Source organism: Polypterus senegalus, chromosome 5, assembly GCF_016835505.1.
Source record: "Polypterus senegalus isolate Bchr_013 chromosome 5, ASM1683550v1, whole genome shotgun sequence".
NCBI lineage: Eukaryota > Metazoa > Chordata > Cladistia > Polypteriformes > Polypteridae > Polypterus > Polypterus senegalus.
This window is the reverse complement of record NC_053158.1, coordinates 131,531,166-131,553,828: the sequence shown is the minus strand read 5'-3', so window position 1 is coordinate 131,553,828 and position 22,663 is coordinate 131,531,166.

Below are 22,663 nucleotides of genomic sequence, written 5' to 3'. Positions count from 1 at the left end.
TACCCTCTGCACACAGTCGCCTCTGATAATCACTGGGTCCAGGGGGGGCCTGGGTCTCCTAAAATCCACCACCAGCTCCTTGGTTTTGCTGGTGTTCAGGTGTAAGTGGTTTGAATCGCACCATTTAACAAAGTCCTTGATTATGTTATTATACTCCTCCTCCTGCCCACTCCTGATGCAGCCCACGATAGCAGTGTCATCAGCGAACTTTTGCACGTGGCAGGACTCCAAGTCGTATTGGAAGTTTGATATATATAGGCTGAACAGGACTGGAGAAAGTACTGTCCCCTGCGGCGCTCCTTTGTTGCTGACCACAATGTCAGACCTGCAGTTCCCGAGATGCACATACTGAGGTCTGTCTGTAAGATAGTCCACGATCCATGCCACCAGGTATAAATCTACTCCCATCTCTGTCAGCTTGTCCCTAAATAGCAGAGGTTGGATGGTGCTGAAGGTGCTAGAGAAGTCCAGAAACATAATTCTTACAGCACCACTGCCTCTGTCCAAGTGGGAGAGGGATCGGTGTAGCATATAGACAATGACATCCTCCGCTCCCACCTTCTCCTGGTATGCAAACTGCAGAGGGTCAAGGGCGTGGCAGACCTGTGGCTTCAGGTGGTGAAGCAGCAGCCGCTCCATGGTCTTCATCACATGTGACATCAGTGCAACAGGCCGGAAGTCATTCGGCTCACTAGGATGTGATACCTTTGGGACTGGGGTGATGCAAGATTTTTTCCAAAGCCTCGGGACTCTCCCCTGTTCCAGGCTCAGGCTGAAGATGTGCTGTAGAGGACTCCCCAGCTCCAGTTCACAGGCCTTCAGCAGTCGTGGCAATACTCCATCTGGACCCACTGCTTTACTGGCACGAAGACTCCTCAGCTCTCTGCTCACCTGGGCTGCTGTAATTATGGGTGGGGATGTCTCTCCTATGCTGGTATCAGCAGAAGAATGGGTGGAGGGTGCAGCACTCCGAGGTGAGAGTGGGTTAGGGTGGTCAAACCTGTTAAAGAAGCTGTTCATTTGGTTTGCTCTCTCCACGTCTCTCTCGATGGTGGCACCCCGCTTCGAGCTGCAGCCATTGGTGATCTTCATCCCATCCCACACTTCCTTCATGCTGTTATTCTGCAACTTCTGCTCCAGCTTTCTTCTGTACTGCTCTTTCACCACCATGAGCTGTAGTCGGAGTTCTTCGCCTTTCACCGCCTTTAAAAGCCCTTTTCTTCTGGCTCAAATGGCCCTTGATGTCACTTATAATCCATGGCTTGTTAGCATAGCAGCGTGCTGTTCTTACTGGAACTACAAAATCCATACAGAAGTTGATGTAGTCAGTAGTGCAGTCAACAACCTCCTCAATGTTGTCATTATATGATCCCTGCAGGATATCCCAGTCCGTAGTTCCAAAACAATCTCTCAGTGCTCTGCCTCAGGGGACGCACTTCCTGAATGAGCGTGTGGTTATAGGTAGCTCCCTCACTCTGGGTTTGTAGTGAGGCTGAAGCAGAACCAGGTTATGATCTGCTTTCCAAAACGCAGGCAGCGGGGTGGCGCTGTATGCGTCTTGAACATTTGCATACAGTAGGTCAATAGTCCTATTTTCCCGGGTGTTACAATCCACATACTAGGAGAAGGCAGGTAATGATTTGTCCAGTGTCACATGGTTAAAGTCTCCAGCGATTAGTACAAGCGTCTCAGGGTGCTGTGTTTGTAATTTAGAAACAGCGGAATGAATGATGTCACCCGCTATCTAATAGTCCGCCCGAAGAGGGATGTAAACAATAACAAAAATGATGTGTCCAAAGTCTATGGACAATAGGAATAGGGCATCTTCTTGTAGAACATTAATCATTCCATTACCAATATTAAAAAAAAATAATTTTATTTTTCAACAGTTTCTCCAATGCAGTACATCTTACCTTCTGAACAATCCAAAAAAGTAGAAAGATACCATGGCAGTATCAGAGGAAAGCCTTTGTGCTCACCTGGGCTCAGTTATTATACTTTGTAGGAGGAAATGTCAGTGCTTCAATTGCTTCTATTTCATAAACTTTACTTTTCCATTTTAAAAATGGCATGGTTTCCTCTCAGGTACAAAAGCTCTTTCATGCAGAAGAATCCCTAACCAGCTTTGACAGGCCTCAAGGTGTTGTAGCTTATTGTGATTGCTTTCTGCAGAAAACGTAACGCCTGAAGCAAAGATGAATTACTAGGAAAATTCTTCCCGGTGGGTTCAGAGGAAACTAACGTTTAGTCATCATCCTTTAAAGTTTTTAAAGAAGGTTCCATTCACAAACCCCTGATTACTAAACATACATGTCATGGTTGTATGAGTCCATCAGTTTCAGATAATAGAACAGGTTCTTTGCCTGTCTTAAATTTTTGGGCAGAAATGCTGAAGGGCACAACTGATGTGGACACAGTGGCAGTTGCCCATGGTTAAATAAATGACATGGGTAAGCTTATAGCTATCAGTTCTGCAAAACAATTGTAAAATAGTAAGTGGTAAGCCTACAAGTCTTCTTTTTCTTTGTCATGCTTCTAATCCAGGTAAAATTGAAGAGATTAGAACACTTAACACCATACTTGAAATCTATGAGTAAAATAGAGAAGTATTTTGGGAACAGATTGACTTGAAATGTTAAGATAGGTTACATTGGAATCAGCTGCCTACTGATGTATTGGAAGGATGTGTGTGTAGCTTTGTCAGGCTGTTTAAACTAGAAAATTATTTAGGTGGGGTAAGGGTTAAAACCTCATGGATGATACTGGAAAGAATATTAACACACTGTACTGTATTGCTATAACTTAGTATACCATATTATAAAGCAGTGTAATAAACTGCAACTTTGAAAAATAGTCAACAGGTAATAACTAAAAATTAGATCAAAAATTGCCTGTGTTATTGTTAGAAGTATTAAAATAAAAAATACTTATATGAAGTGAAACATAAATATTATGTTATAGTAGTAACATGGCCCTAGTTGATCTCTACAGGATGTTGAGCATAATATTAATTGATACATGTTGGCTCTGCCCTGCACAAAATTGAGTCCTGGCATCTGTGACTCTATACTGAGTTAATGGGACCTGATAATAGATAGTTGAATAAAGAATTGTCAAAAAAGATCAAATGCACATTTGAAGAGTGTGTGTATTAATGCTAGAATGTGTGTTGTGGTGTATGGCCGGCCGTTTATCCCGGCCTATACCCCCAAGCCGCCAGGTGGAGCCCTCCTTACAGTATGGAGGTCCCCCGAAGACCAGCAGGGCATCATGGACATTGTAGTTTTTATACGCAGCCCTGCTGGATACCGTGGGGGCCACTAGGAGACGCTGTAGGGAGGAACAACGGATATTTTCCCTATGCCCCAGAAACACACAAGGGAAATGATGTGCTTCCGGGGTGAAGAAAAGAACATTTTACCTGACCCGGAAGTGATACGGGATTGAATGGACTGGGGATTGGGAACACTTCCGGGTCAGGGTATATAAAAGGACTGGGGGAGCTCCCAGACGTGGAGCTGAGCTGGGTGGAAGGGTGGCAATGCGTCTGGGAGTGGAGGATTGATTTATTGTATTGGTTAGTGATTGTTTATGAGGATAGTGGAGGGGAGGGTGCTTTGTGCACTGTGGCAATTTAATAAAGTCAACATTTGGACTTTTACTTGGAGTCTGGAGTCGTGGACAGGGGTTCAAGGGAGCGAGAGCACCCCCTATCTAGTGTATTAATGCAGTAATAAGTGATCTGTAGATTACAAAGACGTCCTACAAGGATTAAAAGAGCTCAAATCAAAAATATCACTGGGAGTCGATAATATTTACCCAAACAAGTTGGTCATTACTTTGTTGTAACTATTTGTGGTGACAAAGTTTCTAACACAAAAGAACAATATGAGGTCTGTCGGGAAATTATCCAGCCACGTAATATGAATTTACTGATTTATTGAAGAAAATACAAGATACAAGAAACATTATACATAAGGCAATGATGCCTCAGTCCCCTTCAAAGCAGACACCTTGGGACCTTACACAGTTCTCTCAGCGTCTTTTCCACTGTTCAAAACACTCAGTAAAATCCTGTTGGAATTGCCATTAGCTACCATGCCATATTTTCCTGAATCTCATGGACAGTCTGAAATCTCTTCCCTTTCAAATGTGATTTTAGCTTTGTCTCCAGGGTGATTTGTAGTTTTGCCAATCATTGCATCGTCTCCAAAAGCCTTTTGAATCATCTGACTAGTTTCAGCAGACAAATGTTCAAGCTTAACACAAAATTTGATACAGATTCATTGCTCTACTCGGTTATACATTTTGAGTGCGATGGCCACACAGTACACATGCTCATTTAACAGCATGTAGCGCCCCCACTGACTAGTCCAGTGAAGTCATCATTGTTCATGCATGTGCATTCTAGTCCACTCTCCTTAGCTGCCAGGTTACATCGAGGCCTCGCAAACCATTCTTGTTATATTAACAATGGCTGGAATTTTTCCAGACAGACCTCGTACACCATTAGAGATTTGTTCTTATCTAACTGATGTGTACAATAATCAGTCTTCTTAATAGTGTAATTACTTGATTTTGTGGTTTTCAGCATCCATTATGACTTGGTTCTGAAACATGAAAAATACAGTATAAACCAGAAATGTTAGAAATTTGTAGTTAATATATTTTAGTGCACACCATAGAATATCCCATTGTGGTCCATGGCTGGCCTTTTATCCCGGCCAATACCCCCAGGCCGCCAGAGGGAGCCATCCCTACGGCTTGGAGATGCTTCAGATTCCAGCAGGGCATCATAGACTATGGAGGTTTCCTGTAAAGCCCTGCTGGATAACATCAGGACCACCAGGGGTCGCTCCAGGGAGAACCAGGGACTGCTATTTGCCCTATGCCCCAGAAGTACTTCCGTGTTTTTATCTGACGCGGAAGTGATATGGAATTATGGACCGAAGGATGAGAAACACTTCCGGGTTAGGAACTATATAAGAACTTTGAGAACTCCCAGACGACGAGCTGAGCTGGGTGGTAGGAAGGCAACGCGTCTGGGAGTGGTGGAGAGTTTATTGTTACTGTGTTTATTGTTGTGATTTATGAGTATAGTGGTTTATTGTTGTGATTTATGAGTATAGTGGAGGAAAGGGTGCTTGGTGCACATTATTATAATAAAAATAAGAATTATTGGACTTTTACCTGGTGTTTGGCGTGGTACCTAAGGGTTCAAGGGAGCAATAGCGCCCCCTACTGTCACACCATGCAAATTCAGGATCAGAACCTTTTGACCAACACTCATATAATATACTGGCTAGAATCTAGCTGCATAAAGACTGGACGGCATCTGCAATCCTCTCAGAAAGATCTTCACACTATCCTGAAAGGACCTTTCCAGAGGCCAGGTGTGCAGATGGATGCACAAAGTTAGAGTAAAACAAGATAGGAGATGCTGTTTTACAGAAAGCAAAAGGGTTTCCATCAAAATTCTCTCATCAAAAAACACAGAAAGCAGAGTGTTATGGTGTAGGGAGCTATTTCCAAATTAGGTGATGATAAAAGTGCAGCTAATATTTTCTGTAATGTATATTATAGAGCTAGATGAAGCAACTAACCATCAAGGAAAGTGTACAGATAACATTGCATTTACAGTATACCCTAGAGTCAGAAAAATAATTACAGAAGGACAGGAATGAAATTCAGACACTGATAAATATGAGGCAAATGAACTTTAGCATATAGTACCATAAAATAGTCTTAGGCCACCCAAGAACAATATTTTAAAGTCAGTTAACTGGGCTGTGTTTATTTCCTTATGAAAATGTTATGCAGCAATAGAACACATACAAATAAACATTAATACAATAAAAATAACAAGAATTAGTTTTTTTTCCAAAAAATTATTGATAACCTTAGAGATGGATTGAGCAACACAGGTATGACTCCTATATCTCTCCTCGAGGTGCCAAAGGCATTCCATGTATTTGTAAAATTCCGCCAACAAATAATGAGGTGCCATGAAAGGTTGGGATATGGATAAACTAATATAGACATCACACATTAGTTTTTTTTATAAACAAGGCCATAGTCAATTATTAAACATAACACCAAACCGGATGTGCTTTCAAAGATGCCATAAAGAAAGCTGAGAAAACTGTGGAAACTGAAGACAGAAAACTCAAGAAGAACACCAATAAACTGTATTATTTGTGATGAACAGTACTAAAAGGTCAATTCTTTAAAGATCGAAAGGAAAGCCAGTGGAGTGCTTGTTCAACATCTGATAGAATTCTCTGGCATTAAAATTAGAATCGCTAAAAGAAAGGTTTTTGTAGGATGTGTTGCAGCTCAGAAATCATTCTTGAGGAAAGGCAAAATGCAGAAGATATTCTATTACACAAGATTAAAAAGCACATGCAATAATCAGTGTCAGAAACCCTTATGGAATGACTGTCTATATTTGGAATGTTTTGTTTACAAAGAAGCCATTATGTCAAAAGAGAAGCTAGTGAGAAGTACATTGAGGCTTGACTGAAGCCTTCTGTGACACATAATAGCTGATTTTTCATTGTATTGGGTATGGTTGGTAATTTAGAGTCCCATTAGCGCTCTAGCATTGTCTGAATACTCATATCTTACCATGGTACTGTGGCACATAAAATAATGTAGCTATGGAGAATGTTATCACCTGGGATACACCTAACTTAAGTAGGCAAATCCTATCAAATGGTACATTGGTAAGCAATCTGTAAGCAAAAGACACACAACCTTGTACATCTGATCACCATGAAACCCCCTTTTTTGTGACATGTGCACTTTTAGACACTGTGTGTAAAAGACTGTGAGAGCACAACTCTTATCCATTTCCCCTCAACACTTCCTTTAATGTGTGTGTGTGTGTGTGTGTGTCAATCAAGGTCTCCTCCAGTTGGTCCCTGCACTCTCCTGATGACTGCTTGGAACTGAACAACAACAGCAAAACCATACCCTAATTGCCATTACAGACAGATTATTTCATATTCCCATTTTGACAGACCACATGAACATCAAAACAACAAATAAGAAATGGAAATAGGACATAACACTTGCGTGGGGATCCTTTATAATTTCCTATTAAAGTTTCCACCCTCATTTGTGAATCCTCCTTATTTAAACGATGCATTCTATTTTCTTGCCATAAGGGCTGCTGCCACTCAAACATAAGGCAAACAGCTGACATCTAGTCTCCCTGTGTTTTTTTTGCAACTGAGTAATGGGCAGTGACGTATTTGTATAGATTACTTGGGGGGCAAGCCTTTGGTGCCCAACCCCAAGTTGCGACCAGTCTGCCGCTCATATTGTGAAAAGTGGGGCTGAACGCACCCCTAGGAGACACAGTTGCTCCTCTGAAACGGTGATACAATGGGAAACAGTTTTTTTTACCTCCTCTCGATCAGCTGCTGCCTTGGTACTGCTCCCGTGCCGTGTGATCTGCATCTTGCACGGCACTTCAAACATTTAAAAGCCTGTACAGCAGCTGTTCTACTCTTTGACTTTTATTTCCGGTCCCGGACATGGTTAAAATCTTTTGGCACAAAGTCTCATCTCACGGGACATGAGTTCTTGATATTTTTAGCTTATAATTTAAAAACGGAAAAGAATCTATAAATCTAACAACATCACATTAAAGTTAGATAAATTCTGAAAAGAACGATACCAAACATATATATGTAGGTTAAGCCCGATTTAAAGAGTGACAAAAAACGTGACATAAAAATGTCACATAAAACCGTTGCACAAAATCATTGCACTTTTAGACTTAGGATTTTATATGTAGAGAGTAGATATTTTTAAATGTATTTTCAGAGATATACAGCCCTTCCCCAGTTTTGATTTTTAGGCTTTCACAAGGTCCATGCGTCAAGGAACATGCCAGGACCCCTGGGACATCTCATATTTCACTCCATAGTCATGAGGGTGTATTTTGACTAATGGTTTATGGAGCTTGGTCAGAAGTGATGAAATGATGACTTCTGAGTAATGTAATCAGTTTTCAATTTATCATGTTATACCTATTTGGGAAATTACATAATAACAAAACCTACAATACATGCTTCAACAAGATAATGACTTTAAAAAATAGATAGATACTTTATTAATCCCAAGGGGAAATTCATATAATCCAGCAGCATCATACTGATACGAAAAAAACAAATAAATAAATAAACTGCAAACAAGACTTCCCTAGAATGGAAGTCTGCACAAGGATCACTAACAGTATTTAACTGGCCCACCACTTTGCCTCCACCTTAACATAATTGAAGTTGAGTGAAAAGCTTAGAAACACTGACTACAGAATTGGTTGAAAGAAATTATACACAACTGTATAAAAGTAGATTGCTTCAGTTTTACATTCTAATTGGAGGCCACATAAAATGCTGACTTATTTTAAAAATAGAATACATTTGTGAGATGTGAAATTTTACACATATTAAGTAAAATATTAGATATAATTCTGCAATATCAAGTCAGACACTGGACTTGTCAGTTTTCACAACCATACAATGTAGACAAGTGATTATGAAAATGGAAGGAAGGTTCAGTGATGTAGCAGTTCATGTTAAAGCATTTTGAAGCCTCATCTGTAATAGTGTGTCCTTTTTTGGGTTCCATTATAGAGATGAGGACAAAAGAGTCCAGAGAAGAGTATGTTGAGTGATTTAGGACTCCAGGATATGAGCTATAATGAAAGATTATTCAAGGAAATTACAATTACAATTTGCTCAACCAAAGATGAAAGGACTTGATAGAAGTGTTTAAAGTTTTAAGGGAGATAATTGGGTGGAACACAGTTTTTGCCTTATGGTGAGTTCTTCTTTGACAATGATACATAGGCACAGATAAAATTTGGGAAAAACAGCAAATTACACACAAATTGATCCTTTTTACAAAAAGGCCACGTTTCATAAAACCTTTTTTAATTTTCCTATGGTCTGTTGGCTGTTTTACAAATGTTTTTGTTTTTCTTACGCTTTTCTTTTCTTTATGTTTCAACTGTTCATTGATTTACTTTTGGATCTACACATTATTTGTGGTCAAATCTGTATTGTTTAATGTGGTTGCTTTGGCCAAGTTCATCTTATCCATTTATGTACTGTTCTTAAGTTTTCTACTGGCTGTGCTACCCATCTAAGACGGAATGAAATCTAAGTAATCAAAATAAACCTTAGCGTTAATGTTTGCAGTGCACCATGTAATTGATGGTGTATTCCATTTGGTACGCAATTCATAAAAGCAGTGTTAATGTTTGTGATGTGCAATCTATTGGAAAAACAAATGCATTGTGTTTTATTATGACAAATTTTTCTCATCTTTTGGAATGGCAGAGACATAGCAACTGGATGGACACTAGTTGTTTGTGTGTCATTGGGCCTTGTCATTTTTCCTCACAGCTCAATCACAGACCACTAGTGTTTTGTCCTTAAAACAAGCTGGTTTACGTCCTGCTCTGATACATACTTACCTATTCCAAGACAACTTCAATGTAAAAGTAACAACATGAAACTATTTTTGATTTGGAACTATAGGAGCATGGGCAGCAAAACTGATAGATGTGCTGGCTGTTGAACAAGAAAGCACTGTCACAGCTCAGTGGACTGATCTGCCGCTGCAGATGGTGCTTTCTTTTTAGCTCAGTGGTAGAACTTGCTGTTTGTAATTTTCAACTTCGTAAGTTTGCAACCTAGCTGTGTCATTTTAGGGAGGATTGCCAATGTGAGAGAAAGTGACACCCTGGGCAGTCCCTCAACAGCTGCAGATGTAAACATACTATTATGAGTGTAGTCATTTCAATTATTGATTATTATGTGGTTCAGTGTTTGAAATTAGATGCGTCCTACAAATCACAACATCTTAATCACCTACCTTTAGTGTGTCCATGATCAAGTCCCCAGAAGAGCCTGCGTTACTATGAATGCTATGTATCAAACTTCTTCAGTTTAAGACAATGTAGTTTGTGTTTTACAATTTCTAATATCAAAGTTGTAGACACTGTGGATCCGCCAAGAAATAACACAAAACCACTGAAATACACCCAAGTTATACCCATTGTTTAAAATTAACCACCAGTCAACCATATTTTTCTTCGGTGCTGTACAGTAAGAAAATGGACCTATGAGGATGACTTTAGTCACAGTAACCACTTGCCCTTTAAGCCATGATCCCCAGGAGGACACATAGCTGTCCAATTCTTCACTGCAAAAACATTGATCAGAGTTAAATGAGCCCTAAGCTTATTTCAAAAGCTGTTGGAAAAAACAGTCAGTATGGATTTATTGATGTCAGCACACAAATGAATATCTATGGAGCAGTATTTGAATGCCTCTACTGCATAAACAAATTACATTGTTACACAAGTCTTAAGATTTATGCACATCATTTGATACAGTATATGCGACAAAATGGTATGTACTGTAAAAACATTCTCGTCCATGGACAGCTGATATAGTATCAAGCTTTCTATGGCATATATTTGAATATAGATAATATATAGAACTGGATAACATTTCTGCATTACAGCTACAGATCCTTGCCATCAACTTGTCTCCTGGCATTTTCTGAACAGAGTCTGCGCATTCTCTCCATGTGTCAGATTTCCTCTGGATGATACAGTTTTATACTAAAGACATGTACTCATTTTCTTTCTTTTTAAAAGGTTACTAGAATCTTATTCCCTCCTTCCTCTGTTTTTCTTCAACAAAACCATGTGCAGCTCTTTTATTTGTCTTATTCCAATTTGGAGAAAAAATACCCTCATGTTTAAGCATTGGGTTTAAAGCAACCAATTACTAGCATTGCTCTTGGAAACAAATGGTTTTAGTCTTTAATTGCAAATGGAATGAAATTCAGTAAGGGTGTTGTGACCATTACAGAAACAAAAATCAATATGTAAAGCATCCATTTAGTTTAATAGATATTATATTCTTTCACTTCTTTGTTGGGGAGAACTAGTGCTTTTCCCAGCAGCTTTGAGTGCAAAGCCAGAGAGTTCATCGCTCGATCTTTCCTCTCATTCACTTATACTGTATGTAAATAACATTAAAATTCCTATTACACTAACAGGATTAGAGAAGGAGAAGATTATTTAAATGTTGTCCAGCTATAATTTCATAAAAACCACAAACACCAGCATTAAATGTACCATTTCCTGTCCAGGGGAAATAATCAACTGCATTCCCTATTTGCTGAGTGAAAAGACTTTTTTAGTTCTTCTCATGGTAAAGAGAACTGAAGCTGAAATCACCACTTAATGAGAGGAATATGTAGCAAGTCAGCCTTAAAACTCTCAAAAAATAAAGTGCAGCATGGTTAATGGAAATATAATTGCTTTATAAAAAGCCAAGAGTACTGCTGCATAGAATATTTTGACACATTGAGGCCAGAAATTCCCTACTGCATATACAAAGTTGTGTACACCTTTATTAATTCTTTACTCTGATTTTCATATGCAGCAGTTGCAGACCCACAAGGACAAAAGCTTTGACATGCAAAATTCTTTACTTCTCTCTTATCATTTTGTCTAGTAGTGTGTGTGTGTTGTTTTTCTTCCTTTGGCCATTTTAAACAGTTTCTGCAGATGCAGATAATAAACTAATACAGTACATTAAGGCCCTGCAATAGAATGTCTTTCTCTCTCGGGAATAACGTACTGTATGCTCGTGCTCAAGCAGTCCTAAACTTGATTAAATCAGTATGTGCCAGTTATATTACATATGGGTACCAAAGTAGATTTTGTTGCTTAGGTCACTTATTCTGTTTTAAGTTGTGTAGATTTTGCCTTTTTTGCTATTATCCATCTTTCATCCAAATAGGGAACCACCTGTTTGGACTTCATTTCCTCTGTGTGACAGCATACTATCTACCGCCCTGATAATCTCCTCATGCTGTTCAGATATTGCTCCATTACTTCCCCTAGATGCATTTCACATGAGATGACTATGAATTTGATCCATTTATTCATCTATTCATCCATTCATTTTGTTAATCTGCTTTATTCATTACAGGGTCACTGGGAACCAGGGCGTGTTCCTGCAGCACTGAGCATACAGCAGGAGCTATTCCTTATGGCATGTCTGTAAATTTCATACACAGTTATATGCTGGCAATCATTCATAATAAACCATTTTACAATCAATGTTTATATCTTAAGGAAATAGAGAAAACCTGAGTTGTACATGAAAATTTGGCACAGAACTGGATTATTGGAAATGAGAATTGGCAGTGCAAAAAACTGGGCCACTGTGTTACCATAAGTTTTTTTTTTTTTCTACTGGTTTTATAAGAAGATAATATGCTGCTATGACTATTTAAACCAAGGCCTTGAATATTAATCTCCCCACATCGACACAGAGTTATAGGGGTGATTACTGACCCCAATTCCCTGAAGTTTAAATGTATCAACACAAACAGTTGGGTCACTGAAGTGAATAAGACCACAGACATTTCAAATGTATTATACAATGGAAGAGTATCAAGGGACATAGTACCAGGCAACACTACCAATCACGTCTGATAGATCCTAGGCAGACTTTGTCTTTTCCATTTAAATGTATCATGTCTTTTCTTTTCCAGTGAGCCTAGTCTTTTTGCCTTAAATTATTGGGCTACAGGCTGCCATGTATAAGAGCTACCAGACTTATATTGTTACTGAAGTATATTGATCTGAATGGAGATGAATGTTTCTACCTAATCAAATAGAAAAACTAAGAAGTGACATAATGAAAGCATTTGAAATTATGGACTGAATAAGTAAAGCTGATGTCTACTGCTACTTTAAATTAAGTTCTTATACAAGAAACTTGGGGCACAGTTGTAGGCTGGTTAGAAGTAAGCTAAACAAAACCACTGAAAAATATTTCTTCATGCATGGAAATGGAGCAGAGTATACTTGACAAGATGGCTAGTGATATGATGATCCAATATATCTTCAGTCAACATTAGTTTGGAAAAGCTAGGTAAATATCTCTCTTGGCCTTGAGATAGATAGATAGATAGATAGATAGATAGATAGATAGATAGATAGATAGATAGATAGATAGATAGATAGATAGATAGATAGATAGATAGATAGATAGATAGATACTTTATTAATCTCAAGGGGAAATTCACATATATGTGAATATATATATGTGTTTGATAACAGATGGATTTGTTCACAAAGTACATGCATGGGTGGATATGAGAAATTTAGAGCCAGGGTGGACTTGGATGTACAGTACTTCCCTTATCAAAATGATTTCTAAAGTTCATATCAATGGACCACTTCTGGTATGAGGGCCCATACCATGCTCCCATTGTCAGCCTAGTAGTTTTCCTCAGACTCTTCCACTTAAAGTGCCATGCACTCACTCCTTTCTTTATACCTCTTATTCTGCATTTACGTCCTGTTATTACATTAAGTCCTTTTTGGTATAGCTATTAATGTCTGCAATGCCCTTGGAATCTTTTTTTTTTACCAAACATCATTAATTCTTCTTTTACTAATAATATTTGTAAAGTTTACTTTGCCCTCATGTGCATAGAGATTTGCCTGTTCACTGAAGAAGCCAAATCTGTTGTTTCATTTGTTATGCCTAATTTTCTTCCAATTTCAGATTTTCCATTTCCTGACTCAAAAGCTTTATCCAAAGGTTTTTCTCATGGTTTTTCCAACATATAACCAAGAACCATCACCTTGAACCTTTTCTGTCTGAATTCTGACTCCAATATGCCATAAGAACTCCTCTCATTCATACTGCAGCAGTAACCTAATTCTAATAACTCACACTTTGTGGCTTTTATATGTGATAGTACTGATATTTATGATACTGTTGTGGCTTTTACATGTGATAGTACTGATATTTATGATACTGTTGACCATTGTAAACTATTTGCCTATACTGGAGGAATTGCTTTTTGGGCTCTAATGTCGATGTGCATGTAGTCCGTGTTATTTGTTGATGAATACCATTACCAAACGTTTTCATCTATTAATGATCTCCATAAATCCAGTTTAGGATTAGCAGAACTCACTCACACACCCAAACACATACTCATATGAGGCCATTTTAAAATCATAGATTAATCTACCTTGAGCATATTTTAGATGGAGGGCCCAAAGTATAAAAACTAGGAAACAATTTAAATAAATGTGAAGAGCATACAGACTTCCCACAGACAGTACTCAGGCTACAGTTTTAACCCAGTTCAAGAGCTGTGAGGCAGCAGCACTATCCACTGTGCATTATCAACAGCAATCCTGTGACTGTTAATTTTGGATTAAAATAATCTCCTAATCAGTCACTCATTTTATGCACAACTATATACCTGAATAGTTCCAAATTATCTTTTGCCTTCGTTTTGGTTTGCTGTGTGGAATATCTCTGACATATTGTTGGAGTATTTGTCCATACAAAGTAATTGAGAACATGTGATGCACCCATTTCCTACAAAGGTGGAGACCATCAACAAATTGTGTGACTTAGTAAGGTAATGCACTGTACCTGAGCAATGTTAGAAATTATATTTACACAAGGCACAAATACTTTTTATATCTCATAATTCTTGTTTTTCCTTTTTAACATGTAGCTGGAAAGTTTTCAGTTTCTTCCTTTTAATCTGGCATAATGTACACTATTTTGTAGATTAGCAAGAAAAAATCTTAATTAAATATATATAAGTTAAATATATATAAGTTCAGATCTGAGACAATAAAATGTGAAAACTAAATGTGAATATTTTTTCAAGGCACCAATATTTGCATTTCCTTTAAATTTCTTTTAAATGTAAGGAATGTTAGCAATTTTAGCGAAAGCCAGCAACACACACAACACTCTTCTAATTCAGACTTTTCTTAATTAAACCCAGATGCTAAAAATTAATAAAGTGCACACTATGAATGGTAAAGATGTGCAATCATTAGGACGCAATGGCTTAAAAAGTCAAAATTTTTCAGAACAGCATCAGCAAATAGCAAGATTAAAGGAGAAATTTATACCTGTACTAGGGGGCTTCACCCCCTGCTCACTTCGCTTCCCCGCCCCCAGGTTTGGTTTACAGGATATACAATTTAAAGAGATTGTTACATGTGCATTATTTTCACTTTTACTTTCAAACTTTTGTAAAAACAATATTTGGAATTAACTTTTCTTCAAGATCGCATTGAATTTTGATTCCGTGTTTGGACTTACATAGTGACAATGAAACGTATAACTGCCTGTGAGTGAATATCATTTCTTTCTCTCTAATAAATAAAACAACTTTCTTAAATGTTTGTCCATGCTCTTTCTTCTTCGCTAGGCCGTTGACTTTTTATCAAGAACGTCTAAAATTATTGTCCTGATAAAATTTATAAGAGCTGAAAGTGCAGGAAGTGTCTCTGACAAAGGCATTCATACAACTGAGGTTAGATGACTGTGGTCTTGTTTGAAAACAGTTGTAAGTAGTGCGTGACTTGAAAGAATCTCAAATTAAAAGTGTCCGTCTCATGGGACTTCATACAGCAACAACGTTTTTGGAATCTTTTAATTCTCGCTGGCAACACGAATTAAATGATTTACAAGTCTCTGGCTTAAAGTTTAAATCCGAACAATATATTCAATCTCTATTCTCTGTTCTGTTATTTCATCGAGTAATTATTTCCGTGTTTTTGCACTAATGCGATCTTTCCTATCCTCTGAGACTCTGGCATTTTCATAATTCCATTATCTCTAACCTGCTGTGCATGTGTACCACACTCACATTTTTTAATTCTTTACGATGTTCTACTTTGTCATCTACTCTTTGTCCTTTATTTCCAGCCCCGGGCGTGGTTAAATATTCTTTCTTGAGGGATGTATAATGCTGCTCGCGTTGTGAAGGGGGTTGAATGCACGCTAAGGAGATGCGGTTAGATCAGCTGCTGTCTTGCTGCTGCTGCTGGCGAACTGTGTGTTCTGCTTGTTGTGCTGCGTGTCGATCATTTAAAAGCCTGTACATCAGCTGTCCTTTTGCCACTTCCCGTCTCTGCCACTCACATTGTGAAGGGACAGGGGGCTGAATGCACGTTAAGAGATGCGGTCGGATCAACTGCTGGCTTGCTACTGCTGCTGGTGAGCTGCATGTTCTGCTTGTCACACTGTGCATCGATTATTTAAAAGCCTGTACAGCAGCTGCCCTTTTGTCTCATTGCCTTGTCTCACGTGACGTCAAAGTGTATTCCAAGAAGATCACATCTCGTTTCCCTCGCAAGATTTTTTTTATAATAGAGAGACATAAAGCAAGGAGATTTGTTAAAAACATTTTTCATAACAGAAAGAATAAAGAAATAACAGCCTGCTTGATGAAGTTTAGGTTCCAGATAGAAGCAAGAACAAATTGACATGGGTTTTGTAGGATCAAATAGTAGAACCACTGACCTATAGTCCTTCTCTCTTGGTGTTGATGAAGATTCTGTTTTCAATCAGATGTCAACATATTGCCACCAAAATATTGACTCCTTAATGTAACACGAGATTCTATTCATACAGTATGCTGTAGATTTTGTACTCTAAATCATAACATACTAAGAATGCAGTATTATTGGCAAGAAAAATGCAGGAAGGTTTGCATGGCATCCATACAACAAAGCTTTACCAATTAGTTGTAATTAGCTTGCTTCTGTACTGTTAGTAATACGTAAATTGTGTGTGCAATTTAGCAACAGAGAAATGTTGCTATCTCCTATGTCCCTTGCTGCTTCACTGCCTCTTATGGTGAAGCCCTACTGTGCTGAGGGAGAATTACAAGCTTCATTCCATGGCTCACCTCTGTCTGCCTGTCTGTCTGTCTGCCTATCATCCTGCCTTTTTGGCCGGCTGTCTGTCTCTTATTTGCCAGTGTGTGTGCCTTATGACCATTCTAAAACAAGGCACACATGCAGGCCTTGCCTCTTCCTGAAAATTTCCTCCTTCCTGGCCTGAACTGACATATGACATTCCTGCTAGTATTGTCCCTGTTCCCAAGGGCACTGCTTAGCCCTACCACTATTTTCTAAAGTTTTCTGTTACCCTCAGTTAACTTAATTTACACATATGTCCACCATAGCACTTCTAGCACCTCACTGTGGACCTGAGACATGAGCTCTCACTATCATATTAAAAGTATGTCCTCTCCAATGATAACCCCAAAATGCTGATCTGACCATCACAAGTGTGATGAGGATTAGGTTCCTACTGGAATTTCAGTAGGGAAACACAGGATAGTAGTATGGAGGGGATATTGTATGTGGATGGCAAATGGTACTTCAGGTCAATTTATTGTCACCATGTGTTTCCTCTTTGAAACCCTCCTAAAAACAATTTACCATTTACAAGTAAAAAGTACTGGTAACAAGTAGGGTATGAAACTTGTAATGTGTAGTCAAGGTCCTTTTTATTTGTCCGATGCCCACATGCTTTTGCAGTATAGTCCTCTAGTCATCACTGGAATTGTCTGTTCTCCAGACTAACACTCTCTAATGTATCCAGTCTAGTTCAGATATTGGATGATTAGCAGATGGATGAGTAATTCAACACCATTCTGGATGTAGAGAAGTGTACAGAAAAGTCTTTAGAAGGTGAGTTTCAGCATGTAAATACAGGAAAGGATAATCTGACATCAGAGAATTTTTTGACCATGTACTATGAATTCTGTGTTTCAATCTGTTGAATTGGAAAGTATAAAACTTTCAGGTTGTTTTCGTGTGTCATTGTTGGCCTAACCCGTTCTCTATAAGGTTTTGGGTTTAAATGCTCATACTGTTAAAGAAACACAGTTTCCATCTACTGAATATATGGATTAATGAGAAGTGCTGCATGTGTTATTGTCACATAACTGAAATGGAGAACTTTTGATTATGAAACCAGGAAGCATAATTAATTTAGAAATAAATACAGCCATGGCGCCTATGCATTCAGACATTGCTTGCCAAAGACCGCTGGAGCTTTCTTTAAATTGCGTACTGATCTCCCAATATCCCTTAAGCATTCCTTGAGAAATGTTAATCTCTGTAACAGGCTTGTTTACAGAACAAAAATACAGTATATAGTAAACCTTGCCACACATGCGCACATGGAAGATAGTTTGCAGGTTTAAATGTAAGTGTTTCTCTGCCGAACCAGCGGTAAGCGCTGTCCTCTGCTGCTCCTTCCTTTTCTCCCTCTGCAAACCATGAGAAGAACCCACCTCCTAATGACATTATTTACACCTTCAAAGAAGTCACAGCCTGATGACATAATTTCTGGTTCTGGCTCCAAGACCCCTCCTGTTCCTGTTCCTCAACTATAAATCCGCCATCTTTGCTAATATTTTCAATTCTGTTTTGGACTCCAGTCTATAAAGACCATTATTAACCATTTACATTTTCAAGTACATGATTTCCTCAACCCTTTATTCTTCTTGTGGTCTCTCATTACAACCTGCAGTTGACGAGCCTAACATAGCCAATATTTCACTTTCCCTTTTTTATGGGTTACAGGAAATGCATCCAAAATTGATACAAACAAGGAACAAGACAAAGCTGACTTACTCTGTTCCCAACTCAAACATTGTCATTGTTATGGTATCAGCAATCACCATTACACTTTACACTAACACCAGCCTGGCCTTCTGAGTTATGCGTTTCCAAAGAAGGTCTCCGTACTCTTTCTAAAACCCTCCTAGTTTAAAGGATACACACTTCTTCTTTATCAATGGGTTGCTGCCATTCAAATATCCAGCCTGTTGCCACTCACCTCACCTTATCCAAATTGTAAAGTGCTCACAATCACCAGTTCCAGTCCTACCTGTAAAGACCTTTCTGTTCTCTGCTAAATTACTTTCTCACAAATTTACTAATGAATATTAAGTAATTTATACTAATATGATGTGTTTGTAATTTTTATTTCAGGGGGCTCCCTTCAATTTTGATTGTCAGGCTTTCATTGGTGTTTATTGTCTGTGAAAATATTTTACCACTTTCCCATGATTTTGTCATGATGAATCATAGATGGACAAATCAACAATAAGAGTACTCATACCTCTTTATCTTAAAACATCTAGCTTATCCTTTCAACTTAACTGAGCTCATACATCCATTAATTTTCTGAACCTTCTTCATTACAGGTTTGTTAGGTTGAAAAATTATTAAAACTGAGAGAGCAAGCATATTGTGCTGTTTACATATACTGTATCATCGATATTGTCATGATAATGCATTAGATAAAAAGTTTTGTTGATGTAAATTATAATTTTTCTGTATTTTCATTTCATTTTTGTTAAGATGCAATGGTGAATTTTACTGCCACTGCCATTCTATAAGTCTCTGTGTAGTCAACTCATATTGACTATAGTTGCCATGGTTACCAATGGTTATGTAATTGACATCGCAGAACACTTGAAGTTTCCTTGACTATAAAACATACATGCATCCAGAAAGTATTCACAGCGCATCACTTTTTCCACATTTTTTTATGTTACAGCCTTATTCCAAAATGGATTAAATTCATTTTTTTCCTCAGAATTCTACACACAATACCCCATAATGACAATGTGATAAACGTTTGAGGTTTTTGCAAATTTATTAAAAATAAAAAAAGTGAGAAATCACATGTACATAAGTATTCACAACCTTTGCCATGAAGCTCAAAATTGACCTCAATTGCATCCTGTTTCCCCTGTTCATTTTTGAGATGTTTCTGCAGCTTAATTGGAGTCCACCTGTGGTAAATTCAGTTGATTGGACATGATTTGGAAAGGCACACACCTGTCTATATAAGGTCCCACAGTTGACAGTTCATGTCAGAGCACAAACCAAGCATGAAGTCAAAGGAATTGTCTGTAGACATCCAAGACAGGATGGTCTCGATGCACAAATCTGGGGAAGGTTACAGAAAAATTATGCTGCTTTGGAGGTCCCAATGAGCACAGTGGCCTCCATCATCCGTAAGTGGAAGAAATTCGAAACCATCAGGACTCTTCCTAGAGCTGGCCGGCCATCTAAACTGAGCAATCGGGGGAGAAGGGCCTTAGTCAGGGAGGTGACCAAGAACTCGATGGTCACTCTGTCAGAGCTCCAGAGACCCTCTGTGGAGAGAGGACAACCATCTCTTCAGCAATCCACCAATCAGGCATGTATGGTAGAGTGGCAAACTGAAGCCACTCCTTAGTAAAAGGCACATGGCAGCCAGCCTGGAGTTTGCCAAAAGGCAACTGAAGGACTCTCAGACCATGAGAAACAAAACTCTCTGGTCTGATGAGACCAAGATTGAGCACTTTTCGGTGTGAATGCCAGGCATCACGTTTGAAGGAAACCAGGCACCGCTTATCACCAGGCCAATACCATCCCTACAGTGAAGCATGGTGGTGGCAGCATCATGCTGTGGGGATGTTTTTCAGAGGCAGGAACTGGGAGACTAGTCAGGATAAAGGGAAAGATGACTGCAGCAATGTACAGAGACATCCTGGATGAAAACCTGCTCCAGAGCTCTTGACCTCAGACTGGGGCGACGGTTCATCTTTCAGCAGGACAACGACCCTAAGCACACAGCTAAGATATCAAAGGAGTGGCTTCAGGACAACTCTGTGAATGTCCTTGAGTGGCCCGACCAGAGCCCAGAATTGAATCTGATTGAACATCTCTGGAGAGATCTTAAAATGGCTGTGCACCGACGTTTCCCATCCAACCTGATGAAGCTTGAGAGATGCTGCAAAGAGGAATGGGCGAAACTGGCCAAGGATAGGTGTGCCAAGCTTGTGGCATCATATTCAAAAAGACTTGAGGCTGTAATTACTGCCAAAGGTGCATCAACAAAGTATTGAGCAAAGGCTGTGAATACTTATGTACGTGTGATTTCTCAGTTTTTTTATTTTTCATAAATTTGCAAAAACCTCAAGTAAACTTTTTTCATGTTGTCATTATGGGGTGTTGTGTGTAGAATTCTGAGGAAAAAATGAATTTAATCCATTTTGGAATAACGCTGCAACATAACAAAAAGTGATACGCTGTGAGTACTTTCCGGATACACTGCATACTATATACTATGAAACATGGTTTTACATGCATCTTAGTACTAAGATATTTATAAATGAATGTACACAACTCACACTGTTTGTCTGTTTTTTGAATTTTTGTCTCTGATCTCCTGTCTTTAAATGTTTGACTTTGATTTTTGGAATTTATTTTGTCTCAGTAATTTAGATCATTGCTTTTCTGCTTTTGACTATCTTGTTCAACCTAGGACTACTCTTTTGTCTTAGCCTGCTTTTTAATGGCCATTTCATGACAATGCCTTATTTTTTCAATCTAAACATAATACATATTAGGATAACTATAATGAGTGACCCTAAGATAAATTGGATTGTTTGTGAGCTGTCATCAGCTACTAGAAAGGAGCAAAAGACCCTACAAAACATTAGCCGTCTGCCAGATCATCCTTGTGTTAATAATTTAGATCTTAAAAGAATTTTGAGCTATCTTTGATCACCCCAAGCTCAATGGCATAACTAATGATTAATTTTAAGCAGGGGTCACACTCATTTAGTGATTGTATTATCTTGGTTTCTATTGTGGAACAGTTGGTCATTTAATAGCTATTTGCCCCAAAATAACTTACCCATCCTTTTTCAGGGATGGTTTGGTGAATAGTTGTAGTCAATCTTAACACATGAATAATTTATCCTCCCAGTTGAAATTAACAATTCTATTTTAGTATCACCTCCTGTGGATTCAGGGGCAGTCAAAAATGTCATCAGCTCAGGATTACTAGATCATTTATACATTCACAAACCACCTATCAAGTCCAAAATAAACATTTAGTCAATTGATGGGGGTCCCATTGGTGGCAGAGTTAAGTGAATATATTACTGAGCCCTTTTCTTGACCTACTGGTGTCATTTACCATGATCATATATTATTATTTATAATTGTGTTTTTCCATTCAGTTACTCTTAGGACTCTTTTGGTTAAAACTATTATGTATTAGAATTAGATTTACGCATTTTTATTGTTTTTGTTGTTCTTAAGTAATTTTTTATTTTATTTTTACATATTTTCTGTTATGTTTCTAATTGTTTACTGTTTCTTTAAATGTAACTATGTACAATATTCTTTGTGGGTAGGGTCTCAAGAGCTTCCTCTGCTTATGTAAGTAAGCTGAGAAGAAGTTGGGAATCTTTTGTTTGTGTGCAGTATCACTTAATATTACATTTTTTGTTTTGGACTGGATTTCTTGATTATTTTTTGATTTTTGGTTAATATATTGGGACTGCTTTGCTTTAGGATAGCCTTTTAGGCAACTCTTTTGTGCCTTTTCTTTTGTTCTTTTAGGTTTTTCTTTGTATTTTTCTATTTTTTGTTAATAATTTATTTATAAATATTCTTTGTTTGCCCTGATAATACATGCAGAGAGTTTACAGTTCCCCTTTCTCTTGTGGGGCTTTTATGTATATATTTTGAGACATTTAAGTTTATTTTTGTGGCTAAACTTCCTTCTGATCCTGCAAATCTGGAGAAGACTGCTGAAGCTATGGATTACCCCATCAAAGTAAGGTCTTTTAACGAACAGGCAAAGGTCAATGAATCCTTTGGCAAAATATTTGGAGGCCCCATAACCCATTTTGCTTTGTGGAATCTCAGAATCATGACAAAAACTCAGTAATCCTATTTTTGATTGATTATAAAAAG